General features: G+C 39.6%; 1 non-coding gene across 1 annotated transcript; it reads right to left on the bottom strand.

The window, feature by feature from the left end:
• Window positions 1-2,595: 2,595 nt before the first annotated feature.
• On the bottom strand, window positions 2,596-2,758 carry LOC142425292 (U1 spliceosomal RNA). Its single transcript, XR_012779638.1, has one exon. It is a non-coding gene; the product is annotated as a U1 spliceosomal RNA (small nuclear RNA).
• Window positions 2,759-19,877: the final 17,119 nt, after the last annotated feature.

Below are 19,877 nucleotides of genomic sequence, written 5' to 3'. Positions count from 1 at the left end.
TGGTTTTATATCATAAACTTACTTTACTTTGAGGAGACTCTATCTTTCTTTTCATTTTTCTGGGTGAGAGCTCAATGACATCTGTTCAAATATACTATATAGAACTTTGACATTAAATAGGCAGTTTTCCTTAGCAGTAAATTTGAATTTTCCAAACTCTTCTGCAGTCTAGTTCCCCAATAAACTATAAAAAGTAAGATCACAGTATGTGCTACAGATAGATTTCACTTAGAGGTGTACATCATGGTACACATCTGAATATTTGCTCTAAACTTAACAATACAGATCCTGTTCCTCACAAGATCTTACATAATATTCTGGAAGTCAAGAAATTTACAAATAGCCAGAATCTAAGTTGTTGTTGAGAAGGTTATTAAGATGCAAACCAAGCATATGAGTCCAAGCAGATAATGTATATCAAAGCAAATTTTTAAACTACATCCCTCGATGAAGACCCCTTGAAGGGATTATAAAGAAATATAAAGGTAAACAATGTGAGGGGACACCCAAACAAAAACGGAATTGTGCTGGGCTGAGCAGAGCTTTCATAGTACACCTTGTTCCCGCTAGGTGAGCATCTAGCAACTCACTCTGGAGTTAGTGCACCCAGTGGCATCATCTAGGAAGGTTCTCTCTGGTCACAGTGAATTTTTTCATAAGAGCAGTTTCCCTTGAACCTCGTTTTTTGTGATGGCTGATTTTCTAAAACAGCATGAATCTGTGAAATTTTGTTTCCTGCTCGGGAAAAATGCCGCAGAAACCGTTGTGATGTTGGACACAGCTTACATGGACAGCACCATGTGAGAAACGCAAGTGTATGAGTGGTTTCCTCATTTCAAAAAAGGTGAAATGTTGATTGATGACAGACTTCATTCTGGACATATGTCAACTTCCCGAATGGATGAAAATATCCACTCTTAGTTCATTTGACGTTCGTTCTACCAGGTCAGACTGTTAATCAAGTTTCTATTTAGATGTATTGAAAAGATTGCGTAACTGTGTATAACAAAATAGGTCTGATTTATGGCACACTGGGGACTGGTTTTGCAACCATGATAATGCACCTGCTCACACAGCCATCTCAGTGTACCAATTTTTGGCTAAAGACAGTGTGTCTTTCTGGCCCCATGCACCTTACTCACCTGACCCCACTCCTTTTGTCTGTGAATGAAAGGACATGAAAGGACAGCTATTTGATCACATAGAAGAAATGAAGAAAAATCTGTGGGAGGTGCTGTCAGCCATCTAAGCAAATGAGTTTGAAAAAATATTTCCAAGAATGGAATAGCATATTTAACAAATGTATTAAGTGTAATGGGGAGTGCTTTGAAGGTGATAAGGTTGTTTGTCAACACAAAAATAAATACATAGCTCTTTAAAAAATCCAGGATTTTGGGTGGGGGCTGGGTAACCCCTCATATGTCTTAAAATTCTACAGTGGACATTGTATGGAAAAAGAAAACAAAAAATCAGTGATGTAATGATGTCTCAAAACTAAAAATATATGGATAAGATGATAATAATTTTCAAAAGGAAATTATGTATGTAATATATAGGCTATATATGTGTAGTGATAATTTCTTTTAGAAAAAATAGAATTAATTCCAACCTAGTCTTAAGGAGTTAGAAATTCAAGATATTCCAAATGTCCAAAATTTCCAGGATGTTACACGAATCCATGTCCCCTCCACTATTCTCCTTAGTATAGTCCCTCATGTCCCTGGGACCTGCAGTTCATTGCATGTCTCATGGAACTCTGGACACTTTAAGGAAATGATTTCTATGATTGTGGGTGCAGTTAAATCCCTAATCCAAAGCCCAGGTGTTTGTATGGAGGATTCTCCTCACCCACAAGTCTATGGAAACTGGTGAACTCGGGCCAGATGATAGACCACAATGCAAACCTCCAGAGCTACAGGGCAGGCAGAAGCAAGCCAAATGCAGTGTCCACAGCACAAAGCCAAATATGTGAAAAACTCAAAGCACGTTTCTTGCTTTCATCTATGCTCAGGCAGGAAATGGAGGTATAACAGGGATTATGGCAAAAAAGGATTAAGGCTAGAAGGGTCATATTCATTGAGTTCAATTCATCTCAATATATATGTGTATGTATATAGGTACAAATATGTATATATGAGTATATATTGTTATTAGGTGTTATTGTGGTGAAATAACTGTACTGTAGCTCTCTGTCCTTTAGTCAATGACTCCTGATAGCATCCATGTAGGACAGGTAGTGACTCTTTATGGGAGTAGAAAGTCCTGTATCTCTCCCATGGAGAGGCTGGTGCTTTCAAACTGCAGACCTTACGGTTAGCAGGCCAAGCACAGCGCCACCAGGATTCCTGAACCAACTGTAGTGGCTGTCCATACCACAGGATAAAATGCTGCCTGGGCTGCGTCATCCTCATGACTGTGGCTGCTAAACATACTGATGCGTCCATGATGTCCATCCAGTTCATCGAATGTCTCCCTCCTTTTCATTGACTCTGTGCTTTCCCAACCGTTAGGTTCTGCTCCAGGAGGTGGTGCCTCCTGATTTCATGTTAAAAGAGGGTGAGATATAATCATATCATTCTCTCTCTCTCTCTTTTTCAGGGGAGAGCGCGAACGCAGTCCCCACTACCACAAATTATGCAGTCGAGTTTCCCACATTTGGGGAAATTGCAGGACTCAGCACATCCAGAGTGCAATGGAGAAGCCTCGTCCTGGGAAAGCCACCCTCCTGATCATGGTCTCTTCCCTGCCAGGTAAGTATTCATTCTCATTTTTAAGAGCATTCAGGCGTACTTATCCCAATCTAAATTTGTTTATTTGCATAGTATATTTAATATCTTAACTGACATCATAATTTAAAAGCATCAGTTATTCTTTGATCTTCCTTAGTTTTTGCATGTAGATGAAGAATTCAAAATGCCATTATTTGGGTCTGACCCCCTTAGTCTTCAAAGTGATATTTTTGCTTTTAAGCACTTAAAAGACATATTTTGTAGCAAATTTTATTAGCTCAATATGTTGTTTGATTTCCTGAGGATCTATTTTGGATCCAAATATAATGAAATCTTGACCACTACAATCTTTTCTGTATTTATCATAATGTTGCTTATTGACATAAATGTGAAAACTATCATTATTTTAAAAATTGTGACATGTTGTCCACACTGGAGGCAGCATTCTTTTTTCCCCTTAAACCTATATAATACACTACTAAATTTAATTCAGTGACACTAAGTGGGTTCCTTATTATAAAACTTCAGACAGAGCATTCGTAGTCTGATTTACGGTAAATCTAAATCAGAGATTAAAATCAGAATTTTAGTAATTGACTAGCTTCTGACAACTTTTTCTCCTAAAGTATCTCCCAGATCTAGATTTTTAAAAATCATTTTATTGGGGGCTTATACAACTCTTATCACAATCCATACATATATCTATTGTATCAAGCACATTTGTACATTTCTTGCCATCATCATTCTCAAAACATTTGCGTTCTACTTGAGCCCTTGATATCAGCTCCTCATTTTTCCTCCTGCCTCCCTGCTTCCCCCTCCCTCATGAACCCTTGATAATTTATTCATTGTTATTATTTTGTCATGTATTACACTGTCCAAAGTCTCCCTTCACCCACTTTTCTGTTGTCCATCCCCCACGGTGGAGGTTATATGTAGACCCTTGTAATCAGTTCCCCCTTTCTGCCCCACCTTCCCTCCACCCTCCGGTATCGCCACTCTCATCACTGGTCCTGAAGGGATCATCCGTCCTGAATTCCCTGTGTTTCCAGTTCCTATCTGTACCAGTGTACATCCTCTGGTCTAGCCAGATTTGTAAGGTAGAATTCGGATCATGATAGTGGGGGAAGGAAGCATTTAAGAACTAGAGGAAAGTTGTATGTTTCATTGTTGATACCCTGCACATCTCCTCCCCGTAATCCTTCTGTAAGGGAGGGTGTCCCGTTGCCAAAAAATGGGCTTTGGGTCCCCACTCTGCACTCCACCTCATTCACAATGATAAGATTTTTGTTCTTTGATGCCTCACACCTGGTCCCTTCGACACCTTGTGGTCACACAGGCTGGAGTGCTTCTTTTATCTTCATCAGTAGTAATTCAAGATCTCTCCTTCCAGCTAGTAAGGTTTCAACAACTGCATATTGCAGATTGTTAATGAGTCTTCGATATATTCTGATGCTATGTTCTTCTTCATATAATTCAGATTCTCAGATTATTTGCTCAATTTGAGTTTGAATACACGTGGTGAAAGGATCCAACCCTGACACATCTCTCCTGAATTTAAACCACACAGTGTCCTTGTCGATTTGAATGTATATATATATACACAGATTTTCATGAACACATTTAAATGTTCTGGAATCTGTGTTATTTGCAACGTTATCCAAAATTGTGTATGATCCACTATGTCCAATACCTTTGTATAGTCAATAGCATGCGAGGACAGAACTTTCTGGTAGACTCTTCGAGCCAAGTTTATTATAAAGCAAAACAAAATGCAATAGAAAGCAAAAACCCAAACTTTCTGTCTTTGAGTCAATTCCAAATTATTGCTGTGGTGTTCCTTCTGTTGTTGTTAGGGGCTATCTAGTTGGTTTCAACTCCCAGGGACCCTTTGAACAATGCAGCAAACCCTGTCCCACCTAGTGCCACACACAGAATTATGTTTATGTTTGTGCATTGTTGCAGCCACTATGTCAATCCGTCATTTGGGAAATCTTCCTATTTTTCACTGCCTTTCCAATTTACCAAGCATAATACCCTTCCCCAGGAACTGGTGTCTTCTAACAACATGTCCAAAGTACATGAATTTACTTCATAAGTCTTGCGCTAAACTCTTGTACTGCTTGTACCTCCTCTAAGACAGATTTGTTTATTCTGTGGCAGTACATGGTACTTTCAGTATTCTTTGACACGTCTTTTCTTTTCCTATCTGTCTTATTCAATGTCCAACTTTCATATGCATAGAAGGCCATTAAAAATACCATGGCTTGGATCAGGCCCACCTTAGCCCTCAAAGTAACTTTCTTGCTTTTCAAGTTTTAAAATGGTCTTCTGGAGCAGATTTACCCAATACAATGCATTGTTTGATCTCTTGCCTCCTGCTTCAATGAGCATTGATTGTGGATTCAAGCAAGACAAAATCCTTAACCATTTCAATCTTTTATCCATTTATCAGGCTTTTACCTATTGGTCCAGTTGTGAGGATTTGGGTCTTCTTTACATTGAGTTGTAATCCGTACTGAAGGCTGCAGTCCTTGATCTCACTCAGCAACTGTTTCAAGCCCTCCTTACTTTCACCAGCTAATGAAAATCCTATGGCTTAAAACAGTCCAATCTTAACGGATTAGGGGAATGGCATAGGATCTGCCCACCTTTGTGCCTCTCTCCATGAGTCATTATTCAACTTGAAAATCACTACCAGAAAGACAAGAGGGTCATTTAACATACAGAGATCTAATCTTTTATCTGCTGTGCTCCATACCCAATCACTGTTTTGTAAAACCAATATTAGTAAAGATAAAAATGAAACTCACAACCATTGAAAGTGTTCAATAAGAACAGGTTATTGGTGAGATTAATTTCTTATATCTCATAATGGGAAATCAATAGAAATCATTTGCAATTTGTAGATTAAGAAATAGAATTTAATGCTTATTCTGTTGCATTAGTGAAAGAATCCGCATGTTGCTGTTATTAGGCTGTTCGCCACAGGTCAGTGGTTCAAACGAGCCAGCTGCTCAGTGGGAGGATGATGAGGCTGTGTGCTCCTGTAAAGATGTACAGTTTCAGAAATTATGCATAGGATCATCAGGAGCTAGAATCTTAAATACAAGTGAATATTTGGCTTAATTTTTATGGTGTTAACAAATAGAACAATAAATGAATGCCATGTAAATGAGTTCAGAGTGGTGAGCTGATAGTAACATTCATTTTTTTATGGTTTCTCTACTTCCTAATATTTATTTTCAAAGTTCAGGAACACAGATTAGAGACATAATTCAAGCCAGTAGACAGCTACATGCAGAAGATGGCAGCCAGTCTTGTGTAAATGTCTAGTCATGATCCACATCATCAGATATATGAATACTCTGTGAAAAACATTCTTAATTTCAGTATAGTCACTGTGTTGTGTGCATCCGATAATGTAACCAGGCTGCAAGAAGTGGTGACATCTTTAGAGAAGAAATGCATATACTGTAGAGTATCTTGAAAATAGGATCAAATAATTGATTTCTCCATTACATATCATACTATAAAATACTTTTGAAATATACTATTTCCACATTGTTAACTTGGAGTTTAATAAGAAAGTAAAACACAATGCTCACACAGATTTTGTTTCTGTAGAAATAAAAATGATCCATAACTTGAACTATGGAGTCACAACCAAGAGGGAAGAGAGAGATCTGAGTTAACCACAGGAGCCCTGCTGAGGGTCAGCTGTTTGAACCCACCAGCCACTCTGTGGGGAAAAGATGAGACTTCCTGCTCCTGTAAAGATGTACAGGTTGAGATATGCTAGGGCACACTTCTGCTCTGCCATAAAGCATCTGTGTGAGTTGGAGTCCACTTGATGACAGTGGGAAGAAGTTAGCCACTTTTCCTTGATATATGTGGTTCTGTTACTTGATCATTGGAAAGTCATGATACATGATGTCAATAACATGATTGGGAAGTTATAGTGCACTATGTCAACAAAACAATAAAATGTAAATGTTCTAGATAATAACAAAAAGAATGGAACTGGAAAACATAGGTTGAGCATTTAACCTCAACAGTCTTGTAAAAAGGAACACTGTGAAACAAATATGCATCATGGAACATTGCTATATGTCCAGAGTTAAACATTAAATGCTGTGCTGTTTTGGAGGAGCTGCTTCGTAATCTTATTAAGAAATGCCAGCTGTGTACACACAGACTGTATAAACAGGAGTCAAGAGGACAAGGTAAAGAAGATGGCCTTGGGCTGGCTGTGAACATTAAGCACAAGCACTTACTGTAAGACTTAACGCTCAGTGTAACAGACACATCTTCCCTATGTAAGGTCTCAGAAAACAAGCAAAAGTGTCATATGTATTGCTTAGGGGCCTCTATATATAACAGATTTGCACAGAGAAGGCTGTTAATATATGTTTATTTAATAACTCACTGAGCTCTACACTCTGTGGAATAGAATGAGACATATCAAAATAATGTAAGCCGTTTCCTAGAATTTGGTGAAAATTAGAGAAAAAGGAGAAGCCATGTATATCCACAAAAAAATTAGAAAAAAAGAGGAAATGTGAATAAAAATTGCCAATGTGCTAGAGATTACGATTGAGTATGGTAATAATTTTGTGCTATATATAAATAACTACAAAATATGGTACTCTAGTATCATTTGTAGAAAAGGTTCATCAAAATGGCTATGAAAATCATTAGTCAAGGGGTGTGAAGTCATATGTAAAGGTCAAAGGAAGGCCTGTGAAATAAGAACAAGTGTATGTGATTGGTTGTGTGTTGGGGTAAGTGTGGAATCGATGGGGGAGAATTCAAACTGATTGTAATTAAATGTTGTGTTAGAAAGCAAAAAGAATTGATTGTGGAGGTATTTTCCTATTGTTTTCCATATTAAATAGGGGACTAACTTTCTTTTAAAAAAACATTTCATTGGGAACTTGTACAACTCTTTTTTTTAATCGTTTTATTAGCGGCTCATACAACTCTTATCACAATCCATACATACATCAGTTGTGTAAAGCACATCTGTATATTCATTACCCTCATCATTCTCAAAACATTTACTCTCCACTTAAGCCCCTGACATCAGGTCCTCATTTCCCCCCTCCCTTCCTGCTCCCCCCTCCCTCATGAACCCTTGATAATTTATAAATTATTATTTTGTCATATCTTGCCTGTTCAACATCTCCCTTCACCCTCTTTTCTGTTGTCCATCCCCCAGGGAGAAGGTCACATGTAGATCCTTGTAATCAGTTCCCTCTTTCCAACCCACTCTCCCTTTACCCTCCCAGTATCGCCACTCACACCACTGGTCCTGAAGAGATCATCTGCCCTGGATTCTTGTGCGTCCAGTTCCTATCTGTAGCAGTGTACATCCTCTGGTCTAGCCAGACTTGCAAGGTAGAATTCAGACCACGATGGGGTGGGGCGTGGGGGGGGAGCATTTAGAAACTAGGGGAAAGTTGTATTTTTCATCATTGCTTCATCGCACCGTGACTGGCTTGTCTCCTCCCTGAGACCCCTCTGCAAGGGGATCTCCAGTGGTCTACAAATGGGCTTTGGGTCTCCACTCTGCACCACCACCCCCCCCATTCACTATGGTCAGATTTTTTTGTTCTGATGATGCGTTATACCTGATCCCTTCAAGACCTCATGATTTCACCAGCTGGTGTACTTCTTCCATGTGTGCTTTGTTGCTTCTGAGCTAGATGGTCGCTTGTTTATCTTCAAGCCTTTAAAACCCCAGACGCTATCTCTTTTGATAGCCGGGCACCATCAGCTTTCTTCACCACATTTGCTTATACACCCATTTGTCTTCAGCAATCATATCTTGGAGGTGTGCACCCAATGATATTATTTTTTGTTCTTTGATGCCTGTAACGGATCCGTTCGGCACCTCGTGATTACACAGACTGGTGTGCATCTTCCATGTGGGCTTTGTTGCTTCTGAGCTAGATGGCCGCTTGTTTACCCTCAAGATTTTAAGACCCCAGACGCTATATCTTTTGATAGCGGGGCACCATCAGCTTTCTTTGCCATATTTACTAATTCACCCGCTTTGTCTTCAAAGGTTGTGTAGAGAATGTGAGCATCATAGAATGCCAATTTAATAGAAGAAAGTATTCTTGCATTGAAGGACTACTTGAGTGGAAGCCCAATGTCCTTCTGTTACCTTAATACTAAACTTATAAATATAGGCACATTGATCTATTTCCCCATCCTCATATATAAATATATTTGCATATGTACATGACTTTATCTAGACCTCTATAAATGCCCTTTGCCTCCCAGCTCTTTTCTCTATTTCCCTTGACTTCCCTCCTGTCCCACTATCATGCTCAGTCCCCACCTGGGTTTCAGCAATTCCTCTTGGTTACATTACCCTTGATCATGCCCAACCAGGCCTCCCACACCCACCTCACCACCAATTTGGATCACTTGCTATTCCCTTGTCCATGGGTTTGTTAACACCACTTCCTTGCCCCCCACCTCCCCCTATCCCATGTCACCCCAGAACTGTTGGTCCTGTTGTTTTCTCATCCAGATTGTTCATCCAGCCTATCTTTTTAGACAGACCTGCGGAGATAATAACATGCACAAAAACAAGACAGAGCAAAATCAAGCAACAATATACAACAAAACAACAACAACAAACCACTGACAAAGAAAAAAACAAAACACAAAAAGATAGAAAAACTTGTAGCTAGTTTAAGGATCGTTTGTTGGCCTTTAGGAGTGTTTTATAGTCCAGTATGTTGGGCCACCACGCCCTGGCCCCAAAGTCCACCTTCAGCATTACCTGAGGACCTTGCAGCTCCATTCCCTTGCTGTTCCGCTGCACTCCCCCAGTGCTTTGCCTTGGTGTGGAGGGATCATATTGGGTGCAAAGCCCACACTGTGTCTCCAGTGCTGTCCCCTGTAGGCCCATGGGTCAGTGAGGGGCATCATGTCTCATAGTGGGGCTAGCCATGTGGTCTTTTCTGTAGACTGGCTGCTCTAATTGGGAACATCCTCCTCAAGGCCTGGTGACCCAGGATGTACTCCACTCTCTCCTACTCGCACTCCAACTGGTCCTGTGTGATCTAATCAAATATGTCCCTTTCCCAGAGCTGCAGATTGAATGTCATCTTTTGAAATAAATTCTTCTGGGGCGAGGGGTAGGTATCCACTTAGTATATGGGACTGGGGACAGACCCCAGACCTCTCCACTGGTTCCCTACTCCACACCGGAATGTTGCATTCACACCTTGGGGCACTGGGTTGCAGGCTGGTCCCTCTTTCACTGTGGAGATATAAACAATATCCTCCCCTAGTGTGAGGTAATGCCCCGTGCCCCTGCTATCCATTTCTTCCTTATTTTCATCATTTTTCCCCTTTCCCCACCTCCTCCTCAGTTGTCTATGATGTGCATTCTTACATTTGATCTGGCCCCTGCCATATTACATGCTCCTCACTCCAAGAATGTTTGTATACAGTAGCTTTTTCCTATTGCCCCTTTTGCATTTTTTAAAATGCTTACCTCAGTGGACTCATGTTGTACTTGTGCTTTTGTGCCTGACTTACTTCAGTAAGCATGATTTTCTCCAGTTATTCCCATGCTGTGATGTACTTCATACATTCATTGCTGCTTTTTAGCGATGCGTAGTACTCCATTGTGTGTATACACCACAGTTTTTTAATCTAATCATCAGTGGATGGAAATTTGGGGTGCTTCCAACTCCTTGTAATTGTGAACTGTGCCGAAATGAACACTGGAGTACAGATGTCTGGCCTTGGTTAGTTTCTTGCTTCTTCTGGGTATATACCCAGTAGGGGATTGCTGGCTTGTATGGTAACTTGATTTCCATCTGTTTATCGCCAGATCCATTTCCAGAGTGGCTGTACATACTTACAGGTCCACCAGCAGTGGATGAGAGTTCCTGTCTCCCCACAGCCCCTCCAACACTTGTTGCTTTCTGATTTTTTGAATTGGGCTACTTTTGAGGGTGTTAGGTGTTACCTCATTGTTGTTTTAATTTGCATTTCTCTTATGGCTAAAGATCGGGAACATTTCCTCATATGTTTGTTGGCCATTTGGATTTCTGCCCCTGTGAAACTTCTTTTCAAGTTCTTTCTCCACCTCTCAAGTGGGCAATTAGATTTTTTTTCTTTTTGGAAGCTAGCAGAGTATTATAGATATTAGTAATAAGGCCTTTGTCTGATGTGCCATTGATAAAAATGTTTTCCCAGTCCGTGGACTCTCTTATAACTTTCTTGGTGTATTCTTTCAATGTACACAGGTCTTTTATCTGCAGTACACCCCATTTGTCATTTTGTGCCTCCACTGTGTTTGGGTCCTTCCCTATTTCTGATAGTCTATGTTTTCTCTGTGCCAGTGTTCTCAATTTCATCCCAATTCCCTCATTGATGGTCCTAATAGTTTGGGGTTTAACGTCAAGGTCTGTGACCCATCTTGAGTCTATTCTTGCAAATGGAGTTAGAAAAGGGTGTGTTTCATTTTTCTGCAGGTAAATATGCATTTTTTTCTAGCACTACTTGTTAAAGAGGGCATTGCTTCCCATTTGATATTTTTGGGGCTGTTAGCAAAGATCAGTTGTCTGTAAGCTGATATTTTTATTTCTGGGTTTTCCGTTCTTTTACATTGGTCTGAGTATCTGTCATTGTACCAATGCCATGTGGTTTTGACAACTGTGACTGTATAGTATGTGCTAAAGTCAAGTAAAGAAAGCCCTCCCACTGTGTCCTTCTTCTTGAGGAGTTCTCTGCTAATTCTGGGCTTCTTCCCTCTCCATATGAAGTTGGTAATCAGTTTTTCAATTTCTTTGAAGAAAGATGTGAGGAATTGTATAAGCATTGCATTAAACTTACATAGTGCCTTTGTTAGAACTGACATCTTGACTATATCGATTCTTTCAATCCAGGAGCATGGGATATTCTTCCATTTGTTGAGGTCACTCTTGGTTTCTTGTGATAGTGTTATGTAGTTTTCCCCGTATGGATTTTTTTTCTTTTAGTCAGTTATATCCCTAGATATTTCCATTTGTATTTGACTATTGTGAAGGGCACCACCATTTTTATCTCCTCTTCTGTGGTCTTATCCAATGTATATAACAGCTTCATGTACTTCTGTTTGTTGATCTTGTATCCTGCCACTCTGCCAAACTCCTCGATTGCTTCCATTACTCCCCTTGTGGAACTTTTGGGATTTTCTATATATAAAATCATATCATCTGCAAATAACGATAGTTTCACATCTTCCTTCCCCAGAAGCATACCTTTGATGTTTTTTTCTTTGCCTTATGCTATTAGATAAATCCTCCAGCATGATATTAAATAAGAGTGGGGACAAGGGGCACCCTTGTCTGGTCCCTTTTTTCAGTGGGATTGTGTTAGTCTTTTCTCCATTGACTACCACGTTGGCTGTTGGTTTTTCATATATAGCTTCTATTGTCTTGAGGAACTTTCCTCCCATTCTTATCTTCTTGTGTCTTAAATAGGAATTGGTGTGGACTTTGTCGAATGACTTTTTTCTGCATCTATTCATATTATCGGGTGGTTCTTATAGTTTTTCATGTCAATGCGACGAATAATACTAATGGTCTTTCGTATGTTGAACCATCCCTGCATCCCTGGTATGAATCCTACTTGGTTATGGTAAATTATTTGTTTTATATACTTTTGTATTCTGTTGGCTATTATTTGTAAGGATTTTTGCATCGATGTTCATTAGGTCTATTGTTCTGTAGTTCTTGATTCTTGTGGGATCCTTGCCCAGTTTTGGAGTCAGAATTATACTAGCTTCATAGAAGGTGTTCGGGAGTTTGCCATCTTTTTCTGTGTTCTGGAAGAGTTTGCATAGGATTGGTGTTAGTTCTTCCCTAAATGCTTGGTAGAATTCTCCAGCGAAGCCATCTGGTTCAGAGGATTTTTTTGTTGGTAAAGCCTTGATATTGCTATGGGTCTATTGAGATTCTTGACGTCCACCGAGGATAGTCTAGGAAGGGATTGTTTTTCCATTAATTTGTCCATGTCTTCCAAATTGCTGAATTCATTGGAGTACAATCCTACATAGTATTGTGTAACTATCCTTTTGATTTCATTAGTGTCTGTTGTAATGTCCCCTCTTTCACCCCATATTCTTGCTATTGAAATGTGTTCCATCCTTTCTTTGGTTAGGTTTGTCAGTGGTCTATCAATTCTGTTTATCCTTTCAAAGAACCAACTTTTAGCAGTATTCATATTTTCCATAGTTTTCTTATTTTCCCTGTCCTGAATCTCAGCCTTGATTTTTATAATTTCTTTTCTTTTGTTATTAGTAGGATTGTCCTGCTGACTCTGCTCTAGTTGTAAATTTTGTGCCAGCATATCAATCATGAATCTCTCTTCCTGTCTCAGGTGTGCATGTATTGCTATGACACTTCCTCTGATGACTGCCTTTGCTGTGTCCCATAAGTTTTGGTATGTCGTGTGCTCATTCTCATTGGTTTCTACAAATTTCCTAATTTCATCTCTGGGGTGAACCAGTACGCACTCCATTTGGAGTAGAGAGTTATTCTTCCTCTAATTGTTTTCTTTGTCTTCCTTTTATTGATTTCCAGCCTTATGGTACAGTGGTCAGAGAGAGAGGTCTGTAGATTTCAATGTGCTTAAATTTATGTAGATTCACATTATGACCCAGCATGTGGTCTATCTTCGAATATGTGCCATGTGGGCTTGAAAAGAATGTGAATATATTTATATTTGGATTAAAACTTTGTAAATATCTATCAGGTCAAATTGTCTAATTGTGGTGTTTAGATATCTAGCCTCCCTGTTGAGTTTCTTTCCCTGTGATCTATCTTTCTCAGAGAGTGGTGTGTTGAGGTCACCCACTATAATTGTTATAGCTGTGATTTCTTTATTAATCGTTTGGATTGTTTGGTTGACATACTCAGAGGGTATCTCATTCAGGGAATATATGTTTACAATGCTTAGTGGTTCTTTGTCAACCATTTTATATAGTGTCCCTCCTTATCTCTTTTCATGGTTTGTACTTTGAGGTCAATTTTATCTGAGATTAGGATTTCAATCCCTGCTTTTTTTTAAATTGCTGTTTGCTTGGTATGACTTTCTCCAACCTTTGATTCTCAGCCTATTTTTGTCTGTAGCCTTGAGATATGTCTCCTGTAGGCAGCAGATGGGTGGGTTGTGTTTTCTACAGCAGTCTGCTAGTGTCAGTCTTTTAATGCCTAAGTTCAGGTCATTGATTGTCAGGTTTATTTTCTCCATCTGCAGACTCTGTGATGTCATCTTATATCTTTTATGTTGGGAGTTTTCCTAGTTCCCCTTTTCATTAGTGTGTTGTATGTGTGTGTGTGTGTTTGTGTTTGTGTGTGCGTGTATCATTCTTGACTTCTTTCCATCCTTAAGTCAATGCTCTCTTGGGATCTGTTTTCGCTTTGTTGCCGTCTGGGTGAGGTTGTTCTATGTGGTGGTCTCTTATTTATGCTTGGTGGTTGTTGTTCTTCTGCCCATACTGGGTCGGCAAGGATCTTTAGTAGGACTAGGATTCTTCTAACACATTCTTTGAGTTTTTCCTGGTCTGGGAAGACTCTTACTTCTTCATCTATCTTGATCAATAATTTGGCTGGGTAGAGTATTCTTGAGTCTGCATTGTTTTTCTTCAATTTTTGGAATGTTACTCCAGTCTCTCCTCTTCTTCACAGTTTCTGCTAAGAGGTCTGAACATATTCTTATTTGGGAGCCTTTATATGTGATTGCTTATTTTTCCCTAGTTGCTCTCATGATTTTCTCCTTCTCCTCAAAGTTTGATAGTTTATTATTTGCCTAGATGACTTCTTCCTGGGTTTCATTCTAGTTCTTGTTCTTTCAGCCTCCTGAATGGTTGCCTAATTTTCATTCATTAAGCTGGGGAAGTTCCCCTACAAGAATTATCTCACGATTGTTGCCGATGACTTCTTGGTTGTGTCTTCCTCTGCTCAGGCAATAATTTTAATGTTGTTCTGCTTCATAGCATCTTAGGTTTTCTCCAGCTTCTCTGATGATCTTATTAGATTTTTGTTCACGTTTGTTAAAGTCTGCTTGCCTGTCCTCCAAGTCACTGATGTGGTTCTCTGATTCCTCCAGTTGATTCTTGAGTTCTGTGTTTCTGCTACTGGTTTTTGTTATCTCCCCCTACGCTCCCGTACTTCCCTTTGGTATATAGCCTTTATCTCCTCTATCATTTCATCCTTTTTCTGTATTGTTTCCCTCATATTCTGTACGACTCTAAGCAGCATTCTGTACATTTCTTTCGCTGGCACTCAATGTCTGCTACTTCTATGTATGTTGTTATGTTCTGGACATCTTCTGCCATTGTCTTTTGTTTCTCCTGTTTTTTCATTGAGGTCGTTGGGGCTGATGGCTGTTTGCGTTGCATTGTTTTAGAGGAGCCAAGTGTCATTTTCCAGGGAGCCGAAGAGCACTGGCTGTCTCTAGGAGACTTGGAGGAATGTTTCTTTGAACTGCCTACAGCTAATTTTACTATGGGATTAACCTACCACTTTATCCTCCTGTGGCTTCCCTCTGGGGGGAGTGACCCAGAAGGCTGGTTGTTTGTCTGCTTTTGGGTTGCGGAGGGTGGGCAGAGGTTCCTGTAACAACGTGGAATGTTGATGTGTGTTGGCCAAGCTCCTTTATGCCCCCAGGTACACAGGCAGGAATTCCCTGGTTAGAAGTTGGGCAGAGTATCCCCTGGAGGGAAAGCAGGGCTTTCCCTACCTAGCTTGGACTAGCTACAAAGGGTTGAGCTCACCTAGCTGTGTGTGGTGCAGGTTTAAATACCCTAGGCTAAGGAGAGTGGTCTGCAGGTTAGCAGTGGAGTGTGAGAGAACAGGAAAGAGATGAAAAGGAGAAAAAAATTAAAAAGTAAGACCATTTGGACTGGGCGGTGGTGGTGGGGTATATAGGGAAGAGAGGGAAACAAAAGCAACTATGTAGCTGAGTTCCAATTCTGCTTGTAGAGCTGCAAGTGTTTAGTCCCTGCACAGAGGCAGCAGTGGTAGGCAGCAACTGAGTTGAGAAAAAACCCTGAGCAGCTCTCAAATACCATGGGGGGTTAGGGTTGGGGGTGGCGTGGGTATAGAACAGAGATATAAACAAAACAACAATGTAGCTGAACCCAGATCCCTTCCCCTGGAGCTGGAAGGGTTTAGTCCCCCCACCCCTCCCGAGTTGGGGATGGCAAGCTGTGACTGTGCTAAGAAAAAGCCCCTCTGCAGACCTCCAGGACTGTGGGGGAACGGAGAGCAGAGATGTAAACAGAAGCAACAATGTAGCTAATCCCTGATCCCTGCCCATGGAGTTGCAAGGGTCTTATCTCTGCCCTGAAACAGGCGGGGACAAACTGTGGTGTGTTGAGACCTAGCCCCACTATGGGCTCCCAGTGGTCCTGGCTCCAGCAGAGACAGTGACATGGCCTAGATCAAACCCCCGCCTGCTTCCACTAAAATAGCCCCAAATCCCCAGGCCCTCAAAACCCCATGGGTCTATGCCTACTTATGATGCTCCTCCTGTGTTCCAACTGTGTTAAAATTCCTTCTAAGCAACTCTCCTGGGCTGGATTCTGCGGAGTCCCTCATGTATGTGTCACTCCATTGCCATCTTCCCGGAAGTTCTCGGCTTGTACAACTCTTATCATAATCCATACATCCTTCCATTGTGTCAAGCACAGTTATACATTTGTTGTCATCATCATTCTCAAACTATTTGCTTTCTGCTTGAGTCCATGGTATCGGCTCCTCAATTTTCCTCTCCCTCTCCACCCCATAGGAGCTCACTTGCTAAAGACAAACTTTGTGCAATGAACTTTCGATAAGCTATACAACTTTTTTTTTGCTCTAAATTTGGCCTGAGAAGTTCTGTTTATTGTCCTCATTTTATTTCTTGGTATATTTTCTAGTAACATCTCATTGCTTTGCAAATCTATTGACTTTAGTAAGATGATCAGTGTTTAAATCCATGTTTTGAAAAACTGAAGTCCTGATTTAACTTAGAAAAAAATTCCAGCTGATTTTTTAATTTAAAAATTTTTAAAAACTTTTGTTGTTATTAATTTTAATTTCTTTCCTTTTCAACATCAATTTATTTTTCAAATTCCACTATGTCCTGATTGATCAATGTCTCCTTTTCTGACCTATGATATCAATCTAAAATTTTACATTCTTGTCATAAACACAAGCTTTCTACCAAACACTTCCATAATATTATCTTTATACAATGCTTGGTACATGTCCTCCTAGCTCAGAAATTTTTGAATTCCCTGCATTCATTTGCCTGTAACTTCCTTCCAGAAAGATACATTGCTCCCTATATCCAGGAAGTAACAGCTGCTAAGCACATGCATAGTGTAATTGTCGTATACCATTTGAATTGAACAATGCCCAACTATCTATGCATTGACTCCCTCCAATGTCCTGGACTCAGAATTCATCGTAGACCAGGCCATTACCAAATACATGGGAATTTGTTGAACAATAAATTACTTACAACATTGAACATCTATAGTGATTATTTGAGAATACCTTCAGCAAATTGTGAAAGTCCTATGTTGTACATGTGCAGGTAAATGTGCAAAATTAAATAAATAACAGCTTTGTCGTGTATCACTCTAATACAAAATATTCTACAACTTAATGAGAAGATAAACAATGATTTAAAAATGGTCAAATGACTTGAGGAGACATTTCACAAAGAAGATATTCAAATGGCCAGCCAGCAGATAGGGAAAATGCTCAGTGTAGTCTAGCTCCCCAGGAAGACCCATTAGCCAGGAGTTCATTCCAAACAACAGTGATCAGATGCGCTAAATTTTTCTTGGCAATGATATTTATGAAAGCAGGTTGATTTTTTCTTCTTCATTACGCACTATGACATAAGTCCTAATAGCCAGACTTTAGGTTCTAGTCAAGGGAATACCATTTGCCACTCCCAGTGGTCTCTTCCAAGTCATTAAATCCATTGCTGTCCACTTGATTCTATCATCAGTGTCCCTATAGAACAAAGCAGGACTTCCCCACCGAGTGTTCAAGGTTGTAATCATAAGCCTGCCTGCCACACATTTCTCAACTAGACGTGCTGGCTCATTCGAACTCTCAGTCTTTGGCTAGCAGCTGACGGCTGTACCACTATGCCAGCAAAGTTCCTTTCCATGTCATTAAGGAGATGCACATCAAAGCCAAAAGGCAGTACTACCTCATTTTGGTGAAAATGGCAACAGTTAAAATCAGAAAAGGAAGACATAGGTCTTAGCAAGGTTGTGAGGATAGTCGAACCCCTATTAGAGGTTTGTGAGAATGTAAAAGGATACAATTGGGAAACAGTGTGGTGGTTCTTCAAAAATGGCACATCGAACCGCCATATGACCCAGGAAGAGCCATGTTCGAGATCATCTCAGAAAGAGTGAACGCAGAAACACAAGTAGAACTGGTATACCGATGTACATTGCAGCACTTTCTCAACGTGCATATGTGAAAAGATTGAAAACACCACAGCTTGGGGACAGGAGATCCTTAGTCCTCAAAGTCACATTCTTGTTCTTCAAAATGCTGCAGAGATCTTGTGCAATAGATTTGCTCAACACAGTACATGATTTGGTTTCCTGACTGCTGCTTCCAAAATCATCAATTGTGGATTTCAGCAAATGAAATCCTTGACAACTTCAGCCTTTCTCTCTATCATGATGATGCTTATTGCTTCAGTTGTGTGCACTTTGGCTTTCTTTACGTTGAGTTGTGGTCTAGCCAGAAGTCTGAAATCTTTCATTTTCATCAACAAGTGCCTCAGATCTTCCTTGCTTTCAGCAAGCAAGCTTCTGTCATCTAAATATTGAAGGTTGCTAATAAACCTTCCTCCAATCCTGATACACCATTCTTCTTCATATACTGCAGGCTCTCAGATTATTGAGTTAGAAAACAGAATACATTTGGTGTAAGGACACAGACATGATGAACACCTTTTCTGATTTTAAACCACTCAGTACTCCCTGGTTCTGTTAGTAAAACTGCTTTTGATCTACATACATCTTCTACATGAGCACAATAAAATATTCTAGAATTCTCATTGTTCTCAAAATATTAATAGTCTGTTGTGATTCACACAGCAGAATGTGTTTTATAGTCAATAAAATATAAGTAAAACTATTTCTGACTTTCTTTGCTTTCAGCCAAGATTCATCCAACATCAGCAATGACATTCCTTATGCCAAGTCCTCCTCTAACCCTGGCTTGAATTTCTGGTAGTTTAGTGTTGATGTACTGCTGAACCCATTGTTTAATTGTCTTCAGCAAAATTTAGCTTGCATGTGATGATAATGATATTGTTGATAAATTCTCAATTCTGTTGTATCACCTTTCTTTGGAATTGGCACAAATGTTAATCTCTTCCAATTGTTTGGACAGGTTTCCAAATTTCTTAGTATTTATGAGTGAGTGTGTTCAGTTGACTACAAGTTAATATAAACATTTCTATTTGAGTTCCATAGATTCCTGAGGTCTTATTTTTCACTACTGCCTTCTGTATCACTTAGATTTATTTCTTTAAGACCATAGGTTCTTGATTCGATGTTACCTCTCACAGTGGTTGAATGTTTTTACCAGTTCTTTTTTGGTGCATTGACAAACTTATTTATGGCAATCCTCAGTGAAAAATTACTTTTATCTCTAAGTCGTATTTATATCAGGTTGGTGAGCACTTAAGAAAAAAACAAACCAACAAACAAATGTAAATTTAAAGGTTGAAATGACCACATTTACAGAAAGCACTTCAGCAGTATTTTAGACATGAGTCTGATGAGGTCTTAGCTCATTTAATTTTTACAGTAATCTTAAGTTGTAGGCACTTATGCCCCCAATTTAAAATAGAAAATAATATCAGAATGAAGTGTTTGGTACTTTAGGACTTCTGTAGATGGTTTCTTCCTATAAATTAACATGCTTAATGATGTTGCACGATGTGAAAAATAATGATTTTTTTGTCAAGAATTTTGTATGGGATAAAGTAGAATCTAGTAATGATCAAAGGAAAAAAGAGGAACCTAACACATATTCTATGTTCACACTTGAAATCTAAGTAGACCCATGGAAGCAGTATAAACAACAGTTAAAATGTATT

Source organism: Tenrec ecaudatus, chromosome 13, assembly GCF_050624435.1.
Source record: "Tenrec ecaudatus isolate mTenEca1 chromosome 13, mTenEca1.hap1, whole genome shotgun sequence".
Taxonomy (NCBI): domain Eukaryota; kingdom Metazoa; phylum Chordata; class Mammalia; order Afrosoricida; family Tenrecidae; genus Tenrec; species Tenrec ecaudatus.
The sequence above is the reverse complement of the archived record's forward strand: the minus strand, read 5'-3'. Positions and strand labels throughout refer to the sequence as shown.